The following is a 26,399-nucleotide window of genomic DNA, read 5'->3' on the forward strand; positions in this document are numbered from 1 at the left end:
GCAAATTCCTAATACATATCTGCAGAGTAAGGGTTTGCCAGTGTGGTCAGGGTCGTTCCCCCAGGCAGGCACCATGCAACGGCGACGTTAAGTTTTTGCCTTCTCTTAAGTGGGGCTTTTTTAAACTTGCTTGTCTCATCTCCTCAGGAAGGGGGTTGCCATGCAACGGCGACGTTAAGTTTTTGCCTTCTCTTAAGTGGGGCTTTTTTTAAACTTGCTTGTCTCATCTCCTCAGGAAGGGGGTTGTAATATGATCACGTGTTGAATGCCCAATCACCAAAATCTGGGTTCTCCCCATCGTCCAATCTTTCGGCGGAAGTTCTTCCAAAACTTCATGAAACTAAATGGTATACTGCATAGTTCAATTGCTCTCAACACTTCAAAACAAACAAAATCAAGGTTAGACACTGATTAAACATGCTAATTAGTAAAACATCGTGGGCTCATGTATTTCAATAAGACTGACAAAGGTTCTTATAGAAGCATTTCACTTTCATTGCATGTTCTGTCAAAATTTTACCTTTCTTATTTTTCTTTTCTTTTCACACTTAAACGACATGCTAAAATTTAAAGAAATCTCAGTTGTATGTATACTCAAAAACAATAATCTAATCTGCTATTTGCAGGCAGAAAGGGCAGCAGTATTTTTTTAGGGTTCCAATTTGCACAATTCTAGAAAGGTCTCTTCAGTTTGTACCATTAAAGAGGAATGCTTTTAGAGGAAAATTACCCTCTCTTTAAGCATGAGGCAATCAGTGAAGGTGCCTTTAGTGAGGGCAATGTTGTAGTCGCACAATTGAAAAGTACTATGATAACAAACAACATGTCCAATAAAAATCAACAATTTTGTCCACCATCCTCCAAAGATCCCTTTTAGTCAAGAAAAATATTCCATCATCCATATAATAATTATGAAAGTTAGCTTTTTCTTCTTCTTTTTAATTTTCAGTTTATCTTAATTTGTTGGAGCTATAAATACAACATTGAAACCCAACAAGAGGACAGGCTCTCCCCTTTTGGAGCAAGTACAAAATCCAAAGCAATTCGATTTTGAATAGTTACTATTTCAAAATTTGCAATAATTTTAACATTCATATCTGCTGAACAATCCACAGTTTCATTCACAAGCAGTTCCCAAGCAACTGCCATTTTTTAAAATTTATTTTTCAGCTAACTTAGCACTTCCATACTGAGGAAAGATGGTCGTTAAAGGCCAAGTCAATGTTAGAAATACCCTGCTTACTTCGTTGCAAATTTTGAAATGGGAAATGGGTATGTAAATGTATAAGAAGTACCACTTAATCAAAATCACACACCTGCCCAATTAATCAAAAAACAAATAAAATAGGTATTATTTTAATCGTGTCATTACACGATTCTGGTATATCTTTTGTTTGTCTTTTCACAAAATATGGAGGTATTTTACTTAGATTATAGTTTGGCCAGTACCAGCTACTAACCAGTAAGAGAAATACAATTACAACACATGGTACAAATCCTAATTCCATTAATTGATTTCATAATTGCTGTTGGGTCTAGCCATTCTTTATATTTCTGCATTATGGTTAATATAAATATCACGCTGATTTTCCTCATATTGATTTTCCCTTAAAGTTAGCTTATGATTCCTAATATATAATATTGACTAATCTGTGCTTGAGTGGTGGGCTTGGGATAATAAATCAACTAAACTGATCAACCCAATACAATCCACCAATTACCATCAGTGTACCTTACTGTGATATCACCGATCATTTACATGTGTTCCAAATTACTGGTTTTAAAGATGCCGACCCTAATTATGCCGCAAATTTCTATCCATTCAGAAGAAGTTAGAAAAAAAAAATTGGGAGAATACTCTGTCACTTGAAGACCCCAATACATTTAAATTAGAATTACGAGACTCATATGATGAAGGTTTTTCAATTTGTAGTTACAAAACAAAACTTGATATTAAACTGAATGTCAGATGACTAACAGGCTGCCAAAATCGATTAAGGACAAACGAGGTTGTATAAACATTATTTCATAAACCTTCAACTGATAACGACTTCAAATTCAAACAAGTCTGGAGACAGCAATGGTTCACGAGCGGTATTTGACAATGTAGATTGTTTCAGAAGTCAAGGATGAAACAATGTGATAATTTTTGACCAAGTTATAAAAATGATCAACATGATGTGGTACGAGTGACAGGTTATTAGCTGCAAAATGTCGAAAACCCGGTTTCGTTCAACAACTTTCAAAATTTGAACTTTGCATAACCTTTAAAGGTCACAAAACAATGTTGTGGACATTAAAATAAGGAAACAGGATACGTGCTATAGCTTATTGGAGTTAGTTCGTCGGAGAAGGTCGAAAACCCGGTTCGATTCCCACAACTTTGAAAATTTGACCTTTGTGAACTTTAAAGGTCAAAGGTCAGGGATTATGACTTTGGTGCAAAACTTCCTCTGGAACATTCCAGGAACAATATAATGTCATATAGGCTATATGGCATTTCACACTCCTCCTATTATCCATAATTTGATGAAATCAGCGTAAAAACAAACTTGAAGGGGGTGCCACGGGCAAGGTGTTCGAGATAGAGCAAAATGGTTTCAAGACTTGAGGTGGGGAATGACCTTAAGATTGTGCATAAAAAATATTTTCATCCTAGCTCTCAAAGTTTGGGCAGTCGTATGATTTTTATGTCAAAATTCGCAATTTTCTAAGTTCGTGACCTTGTGCCCTTGACCTTGGGATGAAAATGAAAAATCGAGCTCAGTGGGGCTATGCAGGTGCCATTGGGCGAACCAAATACTGAAACCCCTGCCAGATTCGACAAACCCCCTCGGAAATCACACACCTGCCCATCATCACATCACAATCACAAATCATCCCCATGGGTCAGGAACTATGAACCAGAATAGCACTAAGTTCCTTGACTTTGCAAGAAGTCATGGACTTAGGGTGGCTGGTTCATGGTTTCAGCGCCCACAAGCTCATCGCTGGACTTGGTATTCCAACGCTGGCGGTGTGGCAAAGGAGATTGACCATGTCCTCATTGACGGTCGTTGGAGGATGATCCAGAACTGCAGGGTCTACCGGAGTGCTCAGTTCCTCAATATTGACCACAGGCTTGTTGTAGCAACTCTAAAGCTGCACCTTAAATCCTGGAGAATGGTACCATCCCAGCCGAGGCTGGATGTTGCCAAGCTCAGGGATGAGAGAGTAGCTGAGGAGTTTGCGAACAGGCTGAGTGGACACTTGGGGGGTCTGGGTGCTTTGGGGGGGTCCTGAAGAGTTGTGGAGCGCCTTCAAGACCACCGTCCTTGATGTTGCCGGTGGATGCCTTGGAGCTCACCGCAGGGCAAAGAAGAATTTTGTCCCTCAAGGGACACTGGATACCATTGACCAGAGTCGCAGGGCCAGGCTGAATGGCAGAGCTGAGCTGTTCAGGGAGCTGAGGCGTAAAACTGTACGTGCACTGAGGGTGGACAAGGAGGCCTATGTGCGAGGAATCTGTGAGGGGGTAGAGCATCACCTGTGGACAGGTGATTCTCGTCCTGCTTACAGGGGAATTCGCGCATTACGTTCATCCAAGCCCATCCCTCGGAGCACTACAGTTCGAGCAGAGAGTGGTAGGCTCTTGACAGAGGAGTCTGAAGTGAAGGCCCGCTGGGCCGGTTACTTTGAGCGGTTGTACCAGGCTGATCCCCCAACTGGCGAGTTGGACGTCAAGGGTGTTACAATCCCTGTTGCTGACCCTCGAATCAACTGTGGTCCACCTACGCTTGTGGAAACACGGGCTGCGGTGAACCAGTTGAAACGGGGCAAAGCTCCAGGGATCTGTGGCATCCATGCCGAACTTCTCAAGGCTGGTGGAAATGCTGCACTCGTGTCGTTGCATGCAGTTTTGTGCTCTGCCTGGAACACAGGCATCATCCCAACTGACTGGAAGAGGGGCCTTGTTGTCCCTCTCTGGAAAGGGAAGGGTGATCGCCAAGACTGCAACAACTACCGAGGGGTGACGCTGTTCTCAGTGCCGGGCAAGGTCTTTGCTCGGATAATTCTCGATAGGGTTCGCCACCATCTGCTTGAGCACCAGCGTCCAGAGCAGTCAGGCTTTACACCAAAGAGGTCAACGATTGACCGTATCCTTGCACTTCGTGTCCTCACCGAACGCAGACGAGAGTTTCGGCAGGGGCTGCTTGCAGCTTATGTTGATCTCTGTAAAGCGTTCGATTCAGTGAATCGGGATGTCCTCTGGAGGATTCTTGGTCTTCGTGGGGTGCCACCAAAACTGATCGATCTGATGTCTGAACTCTACTCTGGTACTGAGAGTGCTGTGAAGTGTGGTGGTACCATCTCTGACTTATTTCCAGTTGTTACTGGAGTTCGTCAGGGATGTGTACTTGCCCCCACACTTTTCAGCACTTGTATGGACTGGATTCTAGGGAGGATGTCGGAGAGATCAAGTTGCGGTGCGTCATTTGGGAATGTCAAGATCTCGGACCTTGACTTTGCAGATGATGCAGTCATCTTTGCGGAGACTTTAGACATCCTCTTGGGGGCCCTCGAGGTGCTGAATGAGGAGTCGGAGCCATTGGGATTACGGGTTTCTTGGGTCAAAACTAAGATCCAGGCTTTCGGTGACATCTTGGATGCTGCTGTCCTGTCTGTGTCTGTTTGTGGTGAGGATGTTGAGGTCGTGGAGAGATTCACTTACCTTGGCAGTGATATTCATGTCTCTGCTGGCTATGAGTCAGAGGTCAATAGACGTCTGGGTCGGGCCTGGGGAGTCATGGATTCACTGGATCATGGGGTGTGGCGCTGCCGGTACCTGTGCGGGAGGACGAAAGTCCGAGTCTTCAGGTCCTTGGTACTTCCAGTCTTGCTCTATGGGTGCGAGACTTGGACTCTGACCAAGGATCTGAGACGGAGACTTAATTCCTTTGGTACCAGGTCTCTTCGGAGAATCCTTGGCTATCGCTGGTCGGATTTTGTTTCCAACGAGCGGTTGCTGAGAGAGACTCGGATGAGATTTGTTACCTGCATAGTCTGTGAGCGTCAGTTGCGGCTGTATGGACATGTGGCTCGTTTTCCTGACTCTGATCCTGCTCACCAGATTCTCTCAGCGAGGGAGTCTCATGAGTGGAGGAGGCCAGTGGGTCGACCACGTGCCTCATGGTTGCAACAGGTTGACCATCATCTCAAGGAGATGGGGATGGGCCTGGCATCTGCCTGGGGGATGGCCAGACGGAGGCCCCTGGAGTACCGGCGGAAAGTGGACGCAGCGACGTGCTGTTCTGGCACATGCTCCCATACCTGACCTGACCTGACCCTCGGAAAAGATGTAGATTGAAATTGGCTACACCCTAAAAACACATGTTTTTGGGGCGTGGCTCCACCCATAATGGGCGCACCACACCCATTCTCAGGAAAACACGAGATCATGATGTAATCCTCCCACCAAAATTTTATCAGAATCGGATCAAAACCCACGGAGCTATGCTCAGGACAGACAGACAAACAGACACACACCAATAACGAATATAGTGGTCACTTTATGACTCGTGAACCAACAATTTCAAAACAAACTTAATCTGTTGACTTGATAAGCAAAATAAAATCATCACAAAGAAAAACCTCTCAATACAACTCAAATACCAAAGGAACCTTGTCTAAAATCAACCCATTAATTATAACCAAAAGAAACATGAAGGTTTGAATACCATAATAAACCAATGTCACCCGCAGTGTGACCCGTATCTTGCCAAAAGGTGACCACGTGTGACTTCTTTAAGGTCACACTGAGGTGAACAGAGCTGCTATCCACCAGGAGCGACTCCTTGAGGAATATCTGCCTACGAGAGATTCCGATGAGAATCGTTCTACAGAGTAACCATGAAAAATATGTGTTTTCCTCATAACGTCACCAAATGACGTCATAATGTCTCAAGCTTGACATATCTAGAAAGCACTCATCGAGGTGTTCAATTTGAGGTACAACACGATATGGCTCCTAAAACTTGAAAATTTGACCTTGGGGTCAATTATGTTTGACCTCAGGCACTAACCATGAAGGTCAAGGCCAATCGCCACCAAAAATTAATCAGCTGAGCGCCAGACCATGAACTATATTCCCATGAAGTTGGAAGACGATCCGATCAAAATTACTCAAAAAATAAGGGTTTCGTCGACTCCCCTGATTTGCAACAAAATGACCTTGACCTTTGACCTTGACCTTCAAAATTTTATGCGCTGAAAGGGACCTCTATAGGCCTCTGATATAGCGAAGTTACAAAAATTTCCAATGATAACTGTGCTCTGCAGAGTGATTTATTTATACGTGATTACAGACAAAAAAAAACAAAAAAAAAACATACAAGCTGACTAACATATCTTGCAAAAACTTCGTTTTGGCAAGATAATGAATTGTGATGGAGAATTCCATAATTTTTGATGAGGTGAGTCTGAAAGTAATTAACTCAGTTACTGTGTACACAACCTCCACTAGTTACCAAGTCTTCCCCATGTTTATGTATTTGACAACCAACCTGGTAAACAAGTGTGTAAAAATCACATTTTTGATTAATATCACATGCAAATATTATTATAAATATCACTTGTTCATCGCTACAACACAGATCAAAGCACACTGGTGTGCTGTTGCTAGGTTGCACATTGTTATATTAATTAACATGAGTGATCAAACAAGAAAGTCTATCATTGTAGTCACAGGGTGGCCACCCAGGAGTCTTTCTCGGGACTGCCAGCTCTGCAAACTCCCCCCATGGTGAGAGGGGTCCTGACATTCCAGCAGTATGATTTGTCGAGCTGCCGAATTTGACATTGCTCCCGGACCACTCTGGTTGCAGGGTGTTCATTTGGGAAAAATAACTTTGACAACATTGTTAAAAGATACATTTCGCCAAACAGTTTAAGCAATACCAAATGCTAACATTGTTTAATTAATTTCCAACCTTTCTCATTTACATAACCATTCTCTGCTACCAAATTTATGGCCTATCAGTGTGGCAGTCAGACAAAATTGTAGTCCAATTAAACTCGATGCCTGACAAATATAGGCCCACATAACAAAATACATAAAAATAAAGATTTTTTTTGCTTTCTGCAAGAGTAAGTTGACCTTGGCTTGGCTGCAAGTCCGCAGATCAAAAGGTTTGGCTTCAAGCTTTTAGAGTGTTGTTATGATAAACATGCAGAGGCTGTGGGCCCAAGCAGCAACAGCCCCACCCGTCAAAAAGAAAAAGACAGACACAAATGCCTTTGTCCTGGTTCTCAGATGTCTGACATTTAAAAAAGATGGACAAGTCTCAACAACATATTTATCCAGTCATATTCATAAATCACTATTTTCGCTTGATGTACTTGCAGATCAATCATTATAAGAGGTATTTGCAATGATAATGTCTCACAGTTAATTAATTCATCACATCTTGCAGCAATTCCATAATTCTCACCCGAGTTAACATTATTTCATTGATTATCATCTGCAAGGAATTTTGCCTGCTTGGGTCGATCAAAGGGTTACACTGGGTGGTTTGCCATAGTCTTCCCAGCAGTAGTTTGGGCAAGAATTTGTCTAACATAAACATCAACTAATGTCATCCATTAACTTTAACATTCATCAGCTAATGAAGATAGCACGCCTAGTTTAACGTCCATCCGAGGGATCACACATACATTATTGAATCGCAATACCTGCTAAACACCAACTTGACAGGATATAACTGGGTGTAATAAAATGTTTAAAGTAGCTATGTGGAATTCCTTTTGGAGGGCAGACTACTGAAGGAAAATGAACACCATTTTGGGCTGGGGGGCATTAATCCCCCCCCCAACTCCCCTTTGGATCCACATATGAATTGAATGGGGGTTTCAGTACCCATACATCTCTTCTCACAGTACTAACAGCTGCTTGTAAAACAAGAACATAGTCAAAAGAATGAGCAATTTTGAAATATCTAAGCTGCAAAGAAGCTGATGTTTAAAACAAATTGAAAGCCAAAACACCTCAGCTTGCTGGGCTGAGCAATTAGAGGCAATTTCCCACTTTTCATAATTTCAAAATCATTACAAATCACATTTATACATTTCACAAACCAAGGCTCGATGGAGAGTGTTGGCCTGTGCAAGGAAAGAAGCTGTGACCTTGGCATTTATCAGCACCAAACCAAAGTGGCCACAAGCCAAAGTGGCCTCTTAACTTAACACGTTACCCCAAGACTATAATGAATGCATTATTATTTTTATTATTATTATAACATGTATTCAAATGATACTCTTCGGAGATCATCCATTTATTATGTATGCAACGTACAGTGTTCAAAGCCAAAATGGGGGAGTTATCAAACAGTGGGGAAGTTAACAAGTTATCAAACAGTGGGGAAGCCTGAGCTTTGATCCATTTTGACTCCCACACCCTAACCAGAGCACGAGTGGGAATTCTCACACGCAATACACTCACCATCAACCCCTCTCCACAAACATTCCATTCATTCATCATTTGGAGCAATGCACCACATCTGAAGGATATTTTAAGTATCGATCACGAAATGTATTCATGTTTAAGCAGCAAACAGAAGGGATCAACAATGCGCACAACAAACATCATGAGCCAGCCACCAAACCACAAACAGAAAAGTTCAAACACAGGCCACTTCAACTCTTTGCCTGAAGTTTACATTCAATTGATTCCTTCCAAGCACAACTTCGGCTGTGTATGTGGGTAATCTGTCCGCAAACTGTCTTGTTGAGGTACTTAATTATTTTATTTTATGAAGGTCCCATTTCTCTTTATGCTTTTGTTCTTGCAATATCATTTCTAACAAGACATTCTCATTAATATAAGTAGGATTATGACATCATATAGTAATCTTCAGTTCCTTACAGAGCCCACAATCACTTCTAAATCAGATGTTGACCAAAATCAAATTAACATACACTATCTGGTCTTAAAACACTTCTCAATGGCATTTGCCTTGCACTCCAAAGAGACCGCATTATAATGCCAGGGCTCTGTCTTTCAATACAAACCATAAACCCATTATTTTATTCACACACCGAGCTACAATGGTGTGTGAGGAATCTGACGTTACCATGCTCCTCTGATAAGGATGTGCACCTCCTTATTCAGAGTCTTCGCAGTGTACGGTGACGACCCATCCTCATCTCCACTCTCCGTGCTTATTCATTCCCATAAGTTTCACAGTTCACAATGCACAAATCGAAACGCTGATATTTCATACATAAACTATTTCAACACTCACTTGCTTTATGTAATAACTCAAATAATGTAATACAACACTTAGTACGACATGTAAATCAATGCAATTCATTGCACATACAATATTCAATGAAAGTCAACACAAATTCTGTACAAGTACACAAATTCACAACAGCCCTATCCTTCTAACATTCCGTTGTAAATAAACCTTCAATTCTATCACCTCCAACTCCTGGTTGGGAAACAATTAATGAAGTCAATTTATCCCTCCATCTCTGGTGGAGAAAACAATAAACCCACAATTTTCCCATACTTTAGTTAATTTATCTAACTTCAGGTTCGATGAGCCAGTTCATGTTACAGCTTCAGGTGGAAGAGCCACATCACAGTATATCCCTACTTCAGGTAGAGATACCGAATTATGCCCCTACTTCAGGTAATTTGAGTGTAGCACCGAGATTCATTTGAGTGTAGCACCGAGACCCAAGTATGGGGTGCAAACAAAGGCTCTTTTTGATCAGGACAGGAGGTCACCCTTGAAATCAGAATGGCTGTTTTATTTGTTTGATCAGAACAGGTGGCCAACCTTAAAACACACCAACTCTTCAATAACCAGGACGCCGCCCAAAACACCTCATGAACCAAAGGGACGCCGCCCAAAACACCTCTTGAACCAACGGGACGCTGCCCGAAACACAGCATCTTTTCAACAACCCTGAGCACAATGAATGGTTCAGACTCCTTTGTGTAATTTGGAAACAAGTTTACCAAATGGTCGAGAGACGAGGAATGCAGGGAGGAAGGGAAAATACATGTACACTCCCCCTCAGGGAAGAAATCCCTTACTTTTATGGTAAGTTCACTTTTGTTTCCCCCTCCTGCAACTACATGCCACCAATCTCGATTCACCGAGGCAAATTGCATCCTGTCATGGTCGCCAAATTATGGAATAAATTCAGTTCTTCTCTTTCGGATTGTAAGACCATTTATTAAGAGCAAACACCATCAACAAATAACAACAAACATGCGCATGGGAAAAATGATAACAAGACAAGCAATATCAAACACAATACTCTTTCTGCTCAAAATGCACAGAGCAATTGCCTTTATACTATTCTAGACAGCAAAGGACATGGGAGAGCGGGACATCTGGAAAGAGTGAATGGGGGGGGGGGGGGCGACAAGCGTGAAAAAGTGAACTGCAGGCATGGCCACTTTGGGAGGGAAGGGGGATAGACACGCTCAGGTCATGATTTGCAGGATGGGAATACGAGGTCAGCCGTGAGAAAGAGAGGGTGATAGCAGAGCTAAGACAAAATATGAAGAGGCTGGGTGTATGGAGACACAAGCCTCTTTCTTTGATCATACCTTCCATTCACCATTGAGTAACCAGATTCTCAAAACACGACATTCCGTTTTTATGCTGTTAGCATAGCCTTGGCCACCAAAAGCCAATAGTTACATAATTGTCCTTGGGCAACAAGGCGGATGTTGCAATCACCATCCGAGAGTTATTTAATCACCATCAGACAAAAGAGCGCCTCTTCTCTGTAGCCAGCAGCAAAGTATCTTTCTCTTGAGCAGTAGAGTAGTTTCATTTAAACATTGGAAATACTAATTTGGATATCCATACATATAAATATATAAATTTAAAAAAATGTCAATGGTATATATATATATTTCAATGATATAAAGCACATAAGATTTAGTAAGAAACCATTTTATCTTGCTTGTCGATCATTGACATCACTGGAGATCAAAAGACTATAAAAAGAGATTTTACTGAGAGTCAATTTGATTCCACAACAAAAGTAACACCTTATTTTATACTGTTAAAAACAGCAGGAGCAAAATTGAGAATTCATGAATAAAATTCATTTTATTTCTTCCACATCACACACCCCCCCCCCCCAAATCTCCACTCAGCCTGTTCGTAAACTCCTCAGCTATCCTCTCATCCTTGAGCTTACCAGCATCCAGCTGAGGCTGGGATGGTACCATTCTCCTGGATTTAATCTGCAACTACAGAGTTACTGCAATAAGCCTGTGGTCAGTATTGAGGAACTGAGCACTCTGGTAGATGCTGCAGTGCAAGATCATCCTCCAGTGGCCATCAACAAGCACATGGTCAATCTCCTTTGCCACACCACCACAATTGGAATACCAAGTCCAGTGATGAGCCTGTGGGCACTGAAACCATGAACCAGCCACACTAAGTCCATGACTTCTTGCAAAGTCAAGGAACTTAGTGCTATTCTGGTTCACAGTTCCAGACCCATGGGGACCAACACATGTCTCATAACCATCCCTATCAGTTTCAGTTATGTCAGGTCAAGTGTGGGAGCATGCGCCAGAGCAGCGCGTCGCTGCATCCACTTTCCGCCGGTAATCCAGGGGCCTCTGTCTGGCCATCCCCCAGGCAGATGCCTGGCCTATCCCAATCTCCTTGAGATGCTGATCAACCTGCTGCAACCACGAGGCACGTGGTCGGCCCATTGGCCTCCTCCACTCACGAGACTCTCTCGCTGAGAGAATCTGGTGAGCAGGATCAGCATCAGGAACAGGAGCCACATGCCCACACAGTCGCAGCTGACGCTCATGGACTATGCAGGTAAAAAAATAAAAAATGACCGTTTTTACAGCCATTTTTCCCTGCTGTGCAGGGGTTTGGCTTTTTCTTGAGGCAATGTTTTATAGCCGGATGCCCTTCCTGACGCCAACCCTGGTCGCCTCTTACGACACACAGGGATATGGTACACCTATTCTAACCGGGGCATACACCAGGACCAGTACACTGGCACTCATTTCGCCGACCTCGGAAGGATGACAGGCTGAGTCAATCCCCTGGTGTTAATTCAGCAGCCAACGGGTCTTGAACTCAGGACCCTGGGATCCCAAGCCGCCACCCTAACCACTAAGCCAACACCAGGCTTGGACTATGCAGGTAACAAATCTCATTTGAGTTTCTCTCAGCAACCGCTCGTTGGACACAAAGTCCGACCAGCGATAGCCAAGGATTCTCCGAAGAGACCTGGTACCAAAGGAATTAAGTCTCCATCTCAGATCCTTGGTCAGAGTCCAAGTCCCGCATCCATAGAGCAAGACTGGAAGCACCAAGGACCTGAAGACTCGGACTTTCGTCCTCCCGCACAGGTACCGGCATCGCAACACCCCATTATCCAGTGAATCCATGACTCCCCAGGCTCGACCCAGACGTCTGTTGACCTCTGACTCACAGCCAGCAGAGACATGAATATCACTGCCGAGGGAAGTGAATCTCTCCATGACCTCAACATCCTCACGACAAACAGGCACAGACAGGACAGCAGCATCAAAGATGTCATTGAAAGCCTGGATCTTAGTTTTGACCCAGGAAACCCGTAATCACAGCGGCTCCGACTCCTAATTCAGCACCTCGAGGGCCCCCAAAAGGATATCTAAAGTCTCCGCAAAGATGACTGGATCATCTGCGAAAATCAAGGTCAGAGATCTTGACATTCCCAAACGATGCACTGCAGCTTGATCTCTCTGACATCCTCCTGAGAATCCAGTCCATACAAGTGCTGAAAAGTGTGTGGGCCAGTACACACCCCTGACGATCTCCAGTAACAACTGGAAATAAGTCAGAGATGGTACCACCACATCTCACAGCACTCTCAGTACCAGAGTAGAGTTCAGATATCAGATCGATCAGTTTTAGTGGCACCCCACGAAGACCAAGAATCCTCCAGAGGGCATCCCGATTCACTGAATCAAACACATCACAGAGATCAACATAGGCTGCAAGCAGCCCCTACAGAAACTCGTCTGTGTTCGGTGAGGACCCGAAGAGCAAGGATACGGTCAATCGTTGACCTCTTTGGTGTAAAGCCTGACTGCTCTGGACGCTGGTGCTCAAGCAGATGGTGGCGAACCCTATCAAGAATTATCCGATCAAAGACCTTGCTCGGCACTGAGAGCAGCGTCACCCCTCAGTAGTTGTTGCAGTCTTGGCGACCACCCTTCCTTTTCCAGAGAGGGACAACAAGGCCCCTCTTCCAGTCAATTGGGATGATGCCTGTGTTCCATGCAGAGCACAGATCTGCATGCAATGACATGAGCGCAGCATTTCCACCAGCCTTGAGAAGTTCAGCATGGATGCCACAGATCCCTGGAGCTTTACCCCATTTCAACCGGTTCACCGCAGTCTGTGTTTCCACAAGCGAAGGTGGACCACAGTTGATTGGGGGGTCAGCAACAGGGATTGTAACACCATTGACATCCAACTCGACAGCTGGTGGATCAGCCTGGTACAACCGCTCAAAGTAACCGGCCCAGCGGGCCTTCACTTCTGACTACTCTGTCAAGAGCCTACCACCTTCTGCTCTTACTGCAGGACACCGAGGGATGGGCTTGGATGAACGCAATGCACAAATTCCCCTGTAAGCGGGACAAGAATCACAACCACAGGTGATGCTCTACCCCATCACAGATTCCTCGTACATAGGCCTCCTTGTCCACCCTTAGTGCACGTACAGTTTTATGCCTCAGCTCCCTGAACAGCTCAGCTCTGCCATTCAGCCTAGCCCTGCAATTCTGGTCAATGGTATCCAGTGTCCCTTGAGAGACAAAATTCTTCTTTGCCCTACGGTGAGTTCCAAGACATCCACCGGCAACATCAAGGACGGTGGTCTTGAAGGCACTCCACAACTCTTCAGGACCCCCCAAAGCACCCAGACCCCCCAAATCTCCACTCAGCCTGTTCGCAAACTCCTCAGCTACCCTCTCATCCTTGAGCTTGCCAACATCCATCCTAGGCTCGGATGGTACCATTCTGCTGGATTTAAGGTGCAACTTCAGAGTTGTTACAACAATCCGGTGGTCAGTATTGAGGAACTGAGAACTCCGGTAGACCCTGCAGTTCTGGATCATTTTCCAGTTACCATCAACGAGGACATGGTCAATCTCCTTTGCCACCCCGCCAGCGTTGGAATACCAAGTCCAGTGATGAGCTTGTGGGTGCTGAAACCATGAACCGGCCACCCTAAGTCCATGATTTCTTGCAAAGTCAAGGAACTTAGTGCTATTCAGGTTCACAGTTCCAGACCCATGGGGACCAACACATGTCTCATAACCATCCCTATCAGTTCCAGTCAATGCATTGAAATCCCCCATGACAATAAGTGTATCTCGTCTGGGGCACTGGTCAACCACAGACTCGAGCGTGGCATAGAATGCATCCTTCATGGTGAGATCACTCGCCTCAGTCGGAGCATAAACAGAGACCAGGGAAATCACACCTAAGGAGTGGCGAATCCTTAGTCTCATAATACGCCAGTTGACCGGTGTTACCTCAATTATCATGGGGGTCAGCTTATTGGACACAGCTACAGCAACTCCTTGGGAATGGTAACCATCACAGCGACCAGACCAATCGTAGGTGTAACCACCCATCATGATTTCACCGAAATCGGGTCTCTGAACCTCAGAGAGTGCTGCAATACCGATGTCCAAACGCTTGAGCTCAGATGATAAGAGACAGGTGATCAACTTCTCTTAGGAATAGGACATTCTAGGCACCCACCTGAATGTTACCCCATGGTTTCCCTCCTATCATCAAAGATTGGGGGTCCCGAAGGTTTTGCCGCAATCCCGTGATCCGGTGAGCTGCCCTGCGAAGGGAAGCTGCGCAGGAGGTACTCCCACGGAGTGGGTTTTCAGATTTCTTTGCGTTTTTGTGTTTTGCGGAATGAAGGGTTTTCCGGTGGCCGGAGTGCAAATCCTGTCACCAACCTCCTTATAAGAACTAACCCAACTGCAGGAGGACTTCCGCAGACACAGTTGGGCACTAGATATGGAAGGCTGTTGGCTCATAAGGAGCTCCTCCGCCCTTTGACAGGTTTTGTTTTTATGCCTGCAGGGTGTCCATATCCAAACACCCTCCTCACCAAAAAACCTGGTGGGGGAGACGGTTTAGTCGCCGACAACCCGACCATGGAACAGGTTAGTACAGGTTGACATGATACATGTAGCAAGTCACAGATATAATCTGGCCTGACCTGACTTAGGACTAACGAGGATGAGTACTACTGATATGTAAATAAATTGTGCTTTTGGTGATAGAAGCATGAAATTTGGCACACTCTTAGAATATACCTTAAGCAAGATTTTTGACTCTAAACATGCACATGAGAAAAGGAGAGCAATAAAGAAACATGAGTATGATCATATAAGAAGGCAGTCTTTTGGGGAGCAGAAAAATTATCTGAAATTAATGTTTTCGCTCATGAGACAACAATATGCTCTATATGAACTCACGACTTTGTAATTCCAAACAATACGCAGTCTCACATGTGGCAGAACTTATTAACGACATGCTTGAGATGGTAGCTCAGCGTTTCATGGCTCATCAGTGACAATGGTGTCGCCGATGGCAACACGGACAGAATAATGTTGGGTCTGCTGTCCGTGAAAGCGTGAAATGTATCTTCTGTGACATCGCTTGTGATGATACGGAATAACTGTTAAAGCAGTATAAGCACTTTGGCAGCATATAAGCTGCCTGGCTCATTGTCAAAGGAGTCAGAGCACAAATGGGTTGCTTCTGCTAAATTCATTTTCAAAGAATGCTTCCAATGCAAATGCAACACATACACATGAAAGGCAAGTCAACATGTTCTCATTATGATATCTCTATGCCAACGGAGGTAAGTCAGATATACTTGTTCATCATTGAAAGTGCAAAAGAGAATCTGACACAACGTTCATCACCAGCTTTGCTGATACAAAAGCAGCCATGGTGTTATGGCATTGTCGATGGTGTTTTGGGAGGCATTCAGATGTTATATAGCACACGGGGGTGGGGGTGGGGTGGGCGGTGTCTGTGGGTGGTTTGCTCAGTGTTACAGAGCATTGAGAGGGATGAGTAGGATGGTCTCCCAAAGTGCTTTGAAATTATTAGGGGGTGGGGGTCTCTCACCTTGCATTATTGAGTGTTACATGGGGAGGGGGTGTCCAAAATTTCTCAAAACAATGTGTTGTGCAATATCAACTCATAAATGGCCCCTTGTTGTTCTGACCTATTTTTGAAGATCTAGGTTTGTTGATATAATCGGAATCATAAAGTATTATATAATATTTTACATATACCAGGGTGATCCAATATTAAGTCCATATTATGAATGTTGAAATACCACCTGATTAATGTAAATACAACTCCCAAATTTATTATTTTTCTGAAAGGCCATTTATTGCTGTTATAATTTGTGAACCTCAAATTTGATCATAAGCTCCTGCATTGTCAGCACATTTTAAAAAATTGTTCGACAACATTTTTCACTGAATGCCTAAGAAACTCTTGCAAATCAGCAAAATCATTGCGGATAGAACTTTCTAATTCGTCCAAATTAGTTGGTTTGCTGGCACACACTTTTTCCTTCGCCGATCCCCACAAAAACAAAGAAATTGCGTGGGGTTAAATCAGGACTCCAGGATTGCCTCATCACCTGATCCATCTGTGTGGAGAGTTAGTATCCAACCAATTATGAACTTCAATCAAGTAGTGTGGAGGGGCACCATATTGCATAAAAAATAATTTCATCTGGGTCATTCCATTGCTGAATTTCTGGAAGAAGAAAGTTTTAAGTATTTCCAAGTATCTCTGTCCATTCATTGTATCGTGGAGGATGTAAGGTCCAATGAGTTGAGTTGAAGTCATTCCCAAACAAGCAATTTTGGCCGACTTTGGCTGCATCCGACTATCGTTTCAAGACAATTTCCCCACCCGTAATGGCAGTTATGCCTGTTGACAAAACCACCAACATGGAAAACAGCTTCATCAGATCAGATAATCCGACCATAATTTGCAATTGGTCACTGGCTTTGACACCAATACAATTTTTTATTATAGACCCTGGACATCAAAAAGCTACATGTATCGAACAGTTTAAAATAGAACATCTCGCCACCATTAGAGCATTTAAATTGATCAGATGTGGCAATAAATGTTAATTGTTTCTCCCAGCTTGCCGGCTTGATGCCATTTGCATTTTTGCCACCTTCATCCCTATCCTGTTTAGAATCACGTGTGAGCACAGGCATCTTGCTCGCTACTGGTATGCAACACACCTTGACAGGCATCAATCCACTGAAGTAAATGTTCACAAAACTCTATTCTCTTGTCACAATCAGGAACCAACTACTGAACATAATGAGATGTGTATGGTTTCCATCCTAAGTCGTTCTTCCAAATTGCATGACTTGCACGATAACTTATTCAACTCTCCCTCACCACTTATCTGATCGACATATTTTGGCTCCTTGTGAACTTGTCTCGTACCTGGTCAATTTTTTTTGGTGATCTTACTGTGGCATGTCTTCCTGATCTTATTACGTCCTTGACTGAACCTGTTGCTATAATATTCTAGTGACAGTTTTCAATCGTTTTTGGATCAAAAGTGGCACATCTTCCCATTTCTTTCAACCACCATCTTTGAACTGCAATTACAGAATGCCAAACGCCATTCTGTGCAGCAATTATATTGAGCGACAATTAATCTCTCAAGCATAATGGATAAATCAAAGCCAACAAAAAAAAAAAACCAACATTAATGGCAAAAAACAAAGTTTCAAAAAATAAATCAATAATGTTCGACCAAAAATAGCAATAAATAAAATAGGGACTGAATTATGGATCACCCTGTATTTATGTATGTACTGTATGTAGGTATGTAAAAAACATATATACATATTTATATATACATATTAGCGGGGGATGCTTGCACAATGTAAGCAATAACAAACCTTGCTTCTCTATTGTCTCAGGTCACTCACCTGCATTTGATTTTTAATTTATATTTTCATTGATGGATGCTTTCTGATGGTTCTGTGACTTTTCCTGGTGGATAGGCTTTGGTCTATCAGGATGCAAAATTACCGTGCTTCCCCATTGTCTCTGGTCACTCACCTGCATTTATTTTTTAATTTCATTTATTTAATATTTATTTATTTATTTATGTTTTCATTTTCGGATGTTTTCCGATGGTCCTGTGATTTTTTCCCGGTGTATTGGCTTTGATGTCCATCAGCACGCAAAATTTCAGCTTTCTACATCACTTGGAAGGTACCGATCTTTAATATCAGTCAGTCAGTCAGTGAGCCAGTGATTAGAAAGAGCTTTGTATATTTGATACATGAAGATTTGCTTATTTGTGTGTTTGTTCATGTTTGCATTTGGACCATGCAGGAATCAATGCAACGAAACTTTGCTTGGCCTCTTCTTTCATCCAGATGAAGGTCGAGGGCTATGTTTGGATAGAAAAAAAATTGATGCTCAAAAAAACCATATAATTACCCTTCAGGCCTCAAATTGGGTCTTGTCCTTATACACTTCCTACATTTTTCCCCCCAGAAGCGATCGAGTCATATGTATTGTGAAGATCATATGTTGAGGCTGTAGTTATTTGTTATCAACAACACAAATTGAATTATTATAGTGTTTACACGTACACTCGTTATTAAAAAGATTGCTTGACAAATTTATTTTAACACTTCCATGTTCAGGCCTCGGGCAAGTATGTTGCTTACACACTGCCACGATCGAGTAATATGAAGATCATATGTTGAGGTCATATTAAGTATGCAAACTAATATCAGACAATGTTTATTCCCTTGGTAGTTTCTCCCCCACCCCTAATCCTCCCCGTATCGGTACAATCTGTCTGTTGCTTTTTGAACTTTAATCTACCACGTTATGGTTAGATGCCTGCTGGAGCATTTCTGGAACTCCCAATGGAACGCTTCTGTTAAGAAATATCTTAACCTACCTTACTTGCATTAGAAATACTGTCAAATGCCACCAAGGACCACTGTTGGGCAGAAACAAATCAGATGCAAAGAGAATGGCAGTCTGCAGGTCACGAGCCTCAAGAACAGACATAGGCTTGGGTTAAGGATCAACGTGCAAGCCAAGCAGCTTTGAGGTCAGCCGAGATTACAAAGCAGAAACAGGCTCACATTGAGGATCAACATGCAAAACAAGCAGCCTCCAGGTCAGTTGAGACTACAGAGCAGACTTAGACTTGAGTTGAGGATCAACGTGCAAGACAAGCAGCCTTTTGGGCAGCATGTTGGGCATTCTTAGAAGATAAAGCATTTTGATACAAGTCCAGGTGCATTTTAAAACACCCAAGATTGATAATTCATACAAAACCATAAGGCCAACATCCCCCAATTTGTCATGCAGGCAATATTTAAATCTAAAATACATACTGCATTAAATTTCCCTGGGAAACGTCGGGTTCAGCTGGTGTATATATATATATATATATATATATATATATATATATATATATATATATATATATATATATATATATATATATATATATATATATATTGTTACGAATTCACGCCTGCCGGCGTGCGATCAGCCGCTTTCCACTAATAGCAACCGAGTTGCCCACCGGACGGACAATTCAGTCGTGACTTCCCGGAGCTAATGCCGGAACCCTGTCACGGGTGGGTCTTCAACCCCACCACGGCCATGCCAATTGTCTACCCGCGCAAGATAGGGTCACTCGCCGAACTCGATATACCTAAGTACCTGCGCGGGCAGTCGACCGGGCGACCGTACCTCGACGCAGGTCGGCTTGGGACACGAACCGCTTAAGCGGTCCGTTCCGTTCTGCAGTGATAACCGAGGGGGTATTATCGCCGACCTCGCCGAATCCGATTCTATTTAACTGGTATTTAAAACCCAACTATTTATTCTGCGATGCAAGATGGCATTTCAATGGAGTGAAAGGAGGACGCGACAAACGGGGTACCTTTAGACCAGCACATTTATTATACAACACGTAAGCAGGCAAATAGAAACAACAGGCAAGCACGTATACAGGCAAATAGAAACAAAAGCAGGCAAACAAAAGCAAGGGAAAGCACTACGACCGAATATAATTAATAAATGTACAGTCACTTAGGCAGTTTTACTTGACAGATGGTGCCACGACAACATTCATTCAAAAACCCAAAAGAAAAACAAGAAAAGACCCCCTCACAGACAAGGGGGTCAGGCTGGACCACTTGGGTCTTTATGGCACGGGACCTGGGAGACCGAACGGATCCCGCGAGACCATAGCAGGTTACCTGCACCCTCGAGGTGCCTTGACGGTCAGCGAGCTCTCTCTGGCACTCTCCTCCACGGACGCGCAGGTTCGCGCCCCACAGCCGGTAGAGCTGCGCCTCCAATCCGCGTCTCCAGTACGTCGCCCGGACTCTCCACCGACCCACGCCTCTGGTGTACAGGTCACTCCACAGACCCAGAGACCAAGACAAGACCAGACCAAGAGAAGGGCGCAAAACGAAGAGAGGAGACCAGACCAGGAGAAGAGCACAAACGAAGAGGAGGAGACCAGACCAGGAGAAGAGCGCCAACAAAGAGGAGGAGGAGAAAGGCTCGCGGCTGTCCACCTTATATAGCCTGGGGCTCCGCCCTTCGCCCCTCCCCGTTTTCGGCTCCGCCTCCCTTTGAGAAGCTTCTCGAAAAGGGGCGTTTCTCAACTCCCAGCGCCTCACCCCTCGTATCCACCAATCATGAGCGAGCCGCCTCGCCCTTCCCGTCACACCAGCCTCGGACAAAAAAGGCGGGAAGAACCCACACGCACCATTGGAGGTTTCTTTTTCTCCTTCTTTACGCCCACGTTCTCAGACCCTTTTGAACGCGGAAAGGGTCGTAGCGTGGTCTGTGGAGGATGGCGTTTGCAAGCTGGCATAGTGGCGAAGATGGTTAAATGGTGGTGGTGTTGTTGTGGCGATTGTAGCGTGGTTGGCGTTGTGGCGTAGTTGGTGGTGGTTGTTTAAATGGTGGGCGAGATATGTCGGTTCAAAATAACAATAGAGAAAGAAAAACACTATCTCAAAGGGTCACAGCCCGGTGAACACGAATAATTCCCTCTAAACAACGGTGGGGAAACCTATCTGAACACTCACTTACCGGGATAACTGATCGAAGGAATCTTTATGGTGTTCTGCGAATTTCCACAGCCGTAACAATATATATGCATATATATATATATATATATATATATATATATATATATATATATATATATATATATATATATATATATATATATATATTACAAATAGTATATTGTTGTGAATTCACGCCCGCCGGCATGGGATCGGCCGCTCGACTCGAATGGCAGTCGCCTCGCCCACCGGAACGGACAATTCAGTCGTGACCCTCTCGGAACAACACCGGGAGCTAGTCACGGGTGGGGGTTTAACCTCACCACGATCGTGCCAATTGCCCACCTGCGCAGGATAGGGTTGCTCGCCAAATTCGATCTACCTAATTACCTGCGCGAATGGTCGACCGTACCACACCACAGGCCGACTCCGGACACGAACCGGTTAAGCAGTCCGTTCCATGCTACAGTGATAACCGAGCGGTGTTATCCTCGGCCTTGATGGTTCCGATTAATTACCGGGATGTTGCACCCACTACGAACCCCTTACGTGAAGCAGGCTGGAGAGTCAAACAAAGGAAAGGACACAGAGAAACGGGGAACAAGTTCACACAAGCACGTTTAATTCACACAGACCAGCACGGAAGGCACGTATTTACAGTCACAATAATCAAAATGCACATATAAAGCGAAAGAAAGAGTTAAAACCGAATACGCATACACACGGCACCACATAAACAGTTCTACTTGTCGGACAGGCGCCACCCACAGTCATTTACACAAACCCAAAGAAAAGAAAGGACTTCCCTTGGTGCGGCCGTCGAGTCCTCCTCCTACGACCTCCACTCCGAGCTCCGTCTCCTCCGCCGTCGACTCGACCAGACTTGACGACACAGCTCGACTTCAACGAGCTTCTCGGGCTCCGCGAGCTCCACACCGACGCAGAGACACTCGACCACGACGACACAGCTCGGCGATGAACCAACAACGACTTCAGACGAGTTTCACGAGTCAGGGAGAGAGCGAGAGGAAGAGGGAGGGCGCAGGAAGAGGGAGAGAATGCAGGAAGAGGGAGAGAACGCGCCCCGCCCGTGTCCAACTTTTATAGCGCGGGGCTCCACCCTTCACTCCGCCCCGTTTTCGGCTCCACCCTCCTTTGAGAGGGTTCTTTAAAAGGGGCGTTCCCTCACCCTGACCGCCTCACGCTGTCCATCCACCAATCGGTGGAGAGCCGCCCTTCCCCCCTTCCCTCACACCAAGCGCGGGGAAGAATGGCGGGAAAAGCCCACCAGCATCCTTGGCAGTTTTTGTTCGTTTGATATCAAAGATAGGGAAAGAAAAACGACTAACTGGAGGATCGCAGCCTGAATGGATCACATAAATTCCCTCTATACAACGGGTTTGGACTAACTACACATGTACCTATGGAGATATCTCACCTGAGGGCCCTTTATGGTGTAATGCGAATTTCCACAGCCATAACAATATATATATATATATATATATATATATATATATATATATATATATATATATATATATATATATATATATATATATATATGTATATATTGTTGCGGATCCGGGGTGGCGGGATTCTCACCCGACTCTTGGCGCCACCCTCACCACCGCCGTCTCCGGGGTTTATAATGCCAGCCGGCTCAGCACAGTCCTCGGGTCACGCGTCTTCAATCGCGATACTAGCGTAATCCTTGTACCTTACCAGTTGGGGAAATAGAACCCCGGTTACAGACTGGTTGTGTCAGATGCCGAGCGTTTTCTGCCAGTCTGTAACCATTTTGGTTTTATATGCCAATCGAACGGATCACTCCTCGACGCAACACAAATTAATCCATAGCGGCAACTTCATACGAACCAACCAGATTTATTGGGGAACATCGGGGAACACGACACAAGCAAACCATTCACGACAATGTTTTTATTAACAATCTTTAACCCGTTCTTAACTAGGGAACTACGGACTACAGGTTTCGAGGGGGGTCCCTACCGAGATATGCTTTAAACAACGTGCAGACAAAGACAGACAGACAGCATGCATGCATGCAAGACAATACAGAGTACTTGGTGATGTTTCATGGATGAGAAGAAAGTGTCAAAAAGCACAAATGTCGCTCGGAACAAGCGGATGTCCACGGATTCGAGCCCCCAGCTCGAACGCGCTGCGTGGCAAGATGGAGGCGCCATACTCTTTCTTTTCCGCACTACACGCGGTCTACGCGCTCTGACCCCACGTAAGGTTGACGATGGGCCTCAGCTGATCCCTCTCAAGGTCCAGCATACAAATCCAGGCCTAGCCTGTGCACCAGACAAGGCCCAAGTCGAGGTGAAGGGGCTCCGGCAAGCGGATCGGCAAACATGTCGAGCCGTGGGGTGAGCAAGGACCATCAGAGGCTCTATCGTTTCCTCTCTTGCCTTCCCGCCTCGAAGCCCGACTTCTCAACTCCGTCCTCTCAGTTTCTTTCTCCGCAGAATCACCTTTTCTTTCCTTTTCCACGCTCGCCTCTCCAAGCCGACCGCAGTCTCTCTCTCGGCAGAACCACCTCCTCCTAAGAGTCCATCGCCGACTCGACATGCAGGCCGCTTCTCCCACTGCCCAAAAAGGCAGAATCAGCGTGTTCAGGTTCAGCGTCTTTCCCGGCAGATCCAATACTGTCCTCCTTCGTTCGCTTGCGCCAAAAACACGAGCATGCCTCGAGAGCGACTGTTTCCACACACTCAACCCTTTTTCTTTCCAGTGAGGTCTTCGTTCGCTCACTTCGAAACACGAGCACGCTTCGAGAGCGACTGTTTCCCCAAAACTGAACCCCTTTTCTTTCCAGTTTCTCTTTCATTCGCTCGCTTTGACCCCGAGCACGCCTCTCTCAGCGAAGCCGACAAACTCCTCACTTCACTTCCTCTTTTTGGCCACACCCTCTCAGCCGACTGGGTGGGGCCTCGTCCAGGATGGGGAAGGAAGAAGAGGGAGCTCTCGTTCCACCACACAAACAATAAAACAGCCTCTTAAAGCTCCCGACACACATGTAACGTCAATTTTACCAAACAACCTCGCTAAACATGCATTTAATGGGGGATCTGAGCTAATCCTAGATTTAGTAGTCCAATAAGGGCCATTTCCGTAACAATATACGTGTGTGTGTGTGTGTGTGTGTGTGTGTGTGTGTGTGTGTGTGTGTGTGTGTGTGTGTGTGTGTGTGTGTGTGTGTGTGTGTGTGTGTGTGTGTGTGTGTGTGGGAAAATACATGCTCAGGCCACGAATCAAACCCCCAGGTCCTCTGGTGAACCGCACTAGTGCTCTGCTATCTGGGTGACCCACAGACTAAGCAGATAATTCTCTCACATATAGAGATGGCACTCTCTTTCCACTGCTGCTTCTGCTCCCTGGAATGAATAATAGCGGACATGGAATTGTTCCCCTATGGGGTGAAGACCCTTTCGTGGATAGGCCGTTGCTGCTCCTTTGGTTGGCAGTGACTGTCCTGTAAGCAGCGGCAGAAAGAGAGTGGCATCTGTATATGTGGGAGAATTACATGCTTAGCCTGTGGGTTACCCAGATAGGTCAGATGGCATAACACTGGTACAGTTGAAATATATATATATATATATATATATATATATATATATATATATATATATATCTATCTTCTTCTTCCTCTTTCGGCTGCTCCCGTTAGGGGTCGCCACAGCGGATAATCCGTATGATCCGCATCGTGATTTGGCACATGTTTTACGCCGGATGCCCTTCCTGACGCAACCCTGGTCGCCTCTTACGACACAGGGATATGGTACACCTATTTTAACCAGGGTATACACCGGCCCAGTATACTGGTACTCATTTCGCCGACCTCGGAAGGATGACAGGCTGAGTCAACCCCCTGGTGTATTAATTCAGTGGCCCAACGGGGCTTGAACTCAGGACCTCTTGGATCCCAAGCCGCTGCCCTAACCACTGCGCCAACACCAGGCTTATATATATATATATATATATATATATATATATATATATATATATATATATATAGATATATATATATATATATATATATATATATATATATATATATATATATAGATATATTAGTGGGGCATGCTTTTTTAATGTTTTTAACTTTGATGCAAGGCTCATGATAGAGCTTCCAAATAAATCACATGCAGGACCAAGAAAAACATTTGTAAACAGTGAACCAGAACAGGAGTAATTACAAGGATAATGGAAAAATACATTTATATTGTGTTTGGGATTTCAACCTGGTGTCTCAGCATCATAAGCTTGTGGCTCAGATGGGAAAACTGAGCAAACCAACCCAATTAAACTCAAGCAAACAAATTATTTACAATTATGGGGTAAAATCTCATCCACGTAAAAGGTAATATACAGGATCTTAAAAATGGCACCACAATCAAAACCTTAAATGGAACTGGGCTGGAAACAAAGCGAGAAGAACGGACATCGAGTAGACAAGAAGAATTACATACCACCAACTTAGAGAAGGCCCTGGAAGTAGTTGAGGTAGACCAAAGATCAGGTGGAGAGAGGGAATTGAAAAATTTATGAAGTACAATGGTCTGAAATTGCATTCACAGAACAGAATGGATCATGATGAGGCAGGCCTTCGTTCTCCTGTGGACTAAATAGGCTGATGAAGTCAAGTAATCTGAAAAAGAGGTATCGGCGTGTTACATTTAATATTAAGCATTCAGGATAAGCATGGCCCAATTTATATTGTGCACTCAGTGCATAACGGGTGCAAGTTAGATTTTCATATTAAACAAGTGCTAACTGAGGCTGGGATGATATGCAGAACAGTGCCTATAGAAAGTCTACACCCCCTTTCAAAATTTCACCTTTTGTTGCCTTATAGGATGGAATTAAATTGCATTTAATCAGAAGTTTCCACCTTTATTTATACATTGTAACCTACAACTTGCAAGTGAAAAACAAATTCTACAAATTTCAGAAAATTAATTAAAAATCCAAAGCTAGAATATCTTGATTGGATAAGAGTCCACACCTCTTAATGTAATTGCAATTGTAAATTCGCTCAGGTGTAATCAATCACCTTCAAAATTACACACCAAGTTAATTGCACTCCACCTGTGTAAAATTGTAGTGATTCTGATTATTTCAGAATAATATCAGCTGTTCCTGTAGGTTTTCTCTGCTGGGTAGTGCATTTCACAGCAAAAACTCAACCATG

General features: G+C 44.2%; 1 protein-coding gene across 3 annotated transcripts in view; it reads right to left on the reverse strand.

The window, feature by feature from the left end:
- Nucleotides 1–26,399, reverse strand: part of LOC147015284 (uncharacterized) — a 444,530-nt gene that overhangs the window by 363,071 nt on the left and 55,060 nt on the right. For 2 of the 3 annotated variants that reach the window (XR_015050271.1, XM_085849894.1), the window contains exon 2: nt 25,678–25,856. The gene's annotated coding sequence lies outside the window, so the exon portion shown is untranslated. Of the gene's footprint in view, nt 1–24,337; nt 24,681–25,677; nt 25,857–26,399 lie in introns of those variants that run through there. The other variant, XR_015050273.1, reaches the window with a different exon arrangement.

This window comes from Eptatretus burgeri, chromosome 12 (assembly GCF_056783735.1).
Source record: "Eptatretus burgeri isolate ZD-2024b chromosome 12, Ebu_testis_v1, whole genome shotgun sequence".
In the NCBI taxonomy this organism is placed as follows: Eukaryota; Metazoa; Chordata; class Myxini; order Myxiniformes; family Myxinidae; genus Eptatretus; species Eptatretus burgeri.